Raw genomic sequence first — 2,937 nt, 5'->3', positions numbered from 1 at the left:
GGTTTGAGACCCAGGCGGCGACTCCCGGAGTCTCGGCCCCGCCTTCTCGGTCCTGTCCTCCTCCCGTGGGTGGGAAGCCAGGTGCCCCGGGCGCGGCCCCGCGCGGCTTCTGCCTGGGTCTCGGGCGGCTAACGCCGCAGTTCTGCGGGCTCCTGGCCCTGGACAGCTGCCCCGCGAACGAAAAGTTGTTTCTTTCGGACCCTGAATGTACAAGTAAGGGACGGAGAGGCCTGGGCCACGATAGGATTCCAGGCTTCCTTGCAAACTGCTTCCGTTCCCCTCCTCCCCCCCGCCGCCCCCGCATCTGTCTTTCCCTCTCTCCCTCCCTTCGCTAATGAAATTCCTATCTAAGAGCTGAGAGATGCCCCGTGGGAGCGCAGAGAAAAAGCCGGCCTGGGAGCCGGACTGTGGGAAAAGGCACAGGCTGAGAGCGCGCGCGCGCGGGCGCCGTGGGCGTGCGGACCCGGCCGCGGGTGGATTCTTTCTTTTGGGAGCGGAACGCGGCAGTCTAGAGTCAGGGTCACTGACCCCGGGGCGGCGGGGGTGAGTTTGCGGAGGGTTAAGGGAGGGACCCAGGGTTGGGTGAGCGCACGCACGGGAGCATCTGGGTGCACCTGCCGGCCCCACGCACGCACGCACGCACGGGTGAGAGCCACCCAGGCACCCAGACCCTGCGCTCGTCACTTCACGGCAGAAACCAAAGGCCCCACTTGATTCTCCGGGAAAAGAGAGGCGGGCGGTCACCCGGGGTCCTGCCTCCCCTCTGCGGAGACGCGCTGGTGGCCGTAACACACGCGTGGGAGGAAGCGGGCGAGCCCACCCTGGTTACCCGAGGAATCCTTTGGTTTCCGTCTGGTCCCTGCCGAACCCCTGACTGTCCTACCGCCAGATCAGGATTCTGCGCCCAGATTTCTGGCATGCGGAAACGCCTTGTTCGTTTCTGGATACTGAGGGTGACTTAGAACGGAGGGCCACCATGCCAGGCTCTATGTAAGCACCCCAGCGCGCACTTGTTACTTCATCCTCGCGACAGCCTTATTACTTCACTTTTTGTTATCCTGTTACAGATGAGGAAACTGATACTCAGGCAGATTAAGTAACTCTCCCAGGGCCATGGTAAGTGACGGAAATGGAATTCGAATCCAGATCTATCCGGAGTCTGGTTTATACTCAGGACCGACATTTGGAGTTGCCCAAGAATGTTTACACTTGTTTACTTGTTTATTACTTGTCTTCCTGAATGTGGTTTGCTTGATCACAATTACCTGGTCTTACCTTGTTCAGCCTTCTAACCCCAGCACGCAGCACCGTGTCAGGTGCGTAGCAGGTGCCTAATCAACATATATGTGCTAAGGCTGTTTTTTAAATTCCTTTGAAGGCTACACAACACAGCAGGCTGAGGGTTGGGAATCAGCAGTTTTAGCTTGGTTCAGACACATTTCTTTTGCTCTTGCAAAATGTGTTGGCTTCAAGCTATCTCTATACGGCGTATCATGGAGTTGAAACTAAAAGTGGCTGAAACCATGAAGTGGTTTTGAAATCACTTATGTCAGGTATGTGCTTTTGGTTGGTCAGCGGCACAGCAATGTCCCAAGAATCCTGGCTTCTTCTACCTTTTATTTTGTAGCTCTCAGTGTGATAGCACTTTCTCCTCATGGTTACAAGGTGGCTGCAGTGGCTCTATCATCATATCCTTAAAACACCCAAAGACAGGTTGGAAGGGGGTTGAGCTTTCTCCTATGTATCCCTATCTGTTAGAGAAGAAAACATCTCTCCAGAAGCCACTAGCAGACTTCCACTTTTTTCTGCTTGCTGAGAACTGAGTCAAATGGCCACCGCATTGGCTACATCCATCATTTGTAAAGAGGAGCAGGAATCTAGCTGATGGTGGCTCATCTCCGGGACCCCATATGAACTGCTCTGATATCTGACCAAAATCAGGATTCAGTTGACAGAGGAGATGTAGAAAAGTGCTACGAACTGTTGTGCCAATCCAGGAAATCCCTTAAATGAGAACCTACACCAGACCAGGCCACAGGGATTGGGTTTCACTGTTATCAGTTCTTCCTTTCTGTGGTTTTGTTTTTTTTTTTTCATTTTGTTTTATTTATTTTGTTTTTTGTTTTATTCTCCTAAAAGGTGGTGAGAGAGAGAGAGAGAGAGAGAAATCTTCCATCTGCTCGTTCACTCCCCAAATAGCCAGGGCTGGGCCAAACTGAAGTTAGGAGCCAGGAACCCCATGTGGGCCTCCCACGTGGGTGGCAGGGGCCGAAACCACCTTCCTCTCTCTTCCCAGGTGCATCAGCAGGGAGCTGGATCAGAGGTGAAGCATCCAAAGCTCAAACCGGTGCCCATATGAGATTCGGCGTCATCAACAGTGGCTTAACCTGATGTGCTACAACACTCCTTCTCATCCCCTTTTTTAAATAAGGAAAGTTTGCTTTGGCTCAAGAGAATTAGAAGTATTTCAACAACCTATAAATAAGTAACTAGCTGCAGTGATTATTTTCACCCTAAAGATTTAGATCCTAGGGCCAGCACTGTGGCGCAGCAGGGTAAAGCCCTGGCCTGAAGCGCCAGCATCCCATATGGGTGCCGATTCTAGTCCCGGCTGCTCTTCTTCCCATCCAGCTCTCTGCTGTGGCCTAGGAAAGCAGTAGAAGATGGCCCAAGTCCTTGGGCCCCTGCACCCACGTGGGAGATCCAAAAGAAGCTCCTGGCTCCTGGCTTCGGATCAGTGCAGCTCTAGCCATTGCAGCCTTCTGGGGAGTGAATCAGCGGATGCAAGACCTGTCTCTCTGTCTCTACCTCTCTCTGTAACTCTTTCAAATAAATAAAAATAAATCTTAAAAAAAAAAAAAAAGAGTGCCTGGGTTTGAGTCTCAGCTCTGCTTCTGGTTCCAGCTTCCTGCTGATAGGCACCTTAGAGGCAACAGA

The 2,937-nt window shown here is 52.5% G+C and overlaps 1 long non-coding RNA gene across 1 annotated transcript; it reads left to right on the top strand.

Annotated features, from left to right (window-relative positions):
- Window positions 1-1,053: 1,053 nt before the first annotated feature.
- LOC127483306 (uncharacterized) lies at window positions 1,054-2,482 on the top strand. Its single transcript, XR_011378062.1, has 2 exons — window positions 1,054-1,116; window positions 2,297-2,482. It is a non-coding gene; the product is annotated as an uncharacterized lncRNA (long non-coding RNA).
- The last annotated feature ends 455 nt before the right edge of the window (window positions 2,483-2,937 follow it).

Source organism: Oryctolagus cuniculus, chromosome 8 (assembly GCF_964237555.1).
Source record: "Oryctolagus cuniculus chromosome 8, mOryCun1.1, whole genome shotgun sequence".
NCBI classification, from domain to species: Eukaryota; Metazoa; Chordata; class Mammalia; order Lagomorpha; family Leporidae; genus Oryctolagus; species Oryctolagus cuniculus.
The sequence above is the reverse complement of the archived record's forward strand: the minus strand, read 5'-3'. Positions and strand labels throughout refer to the sequence as shown.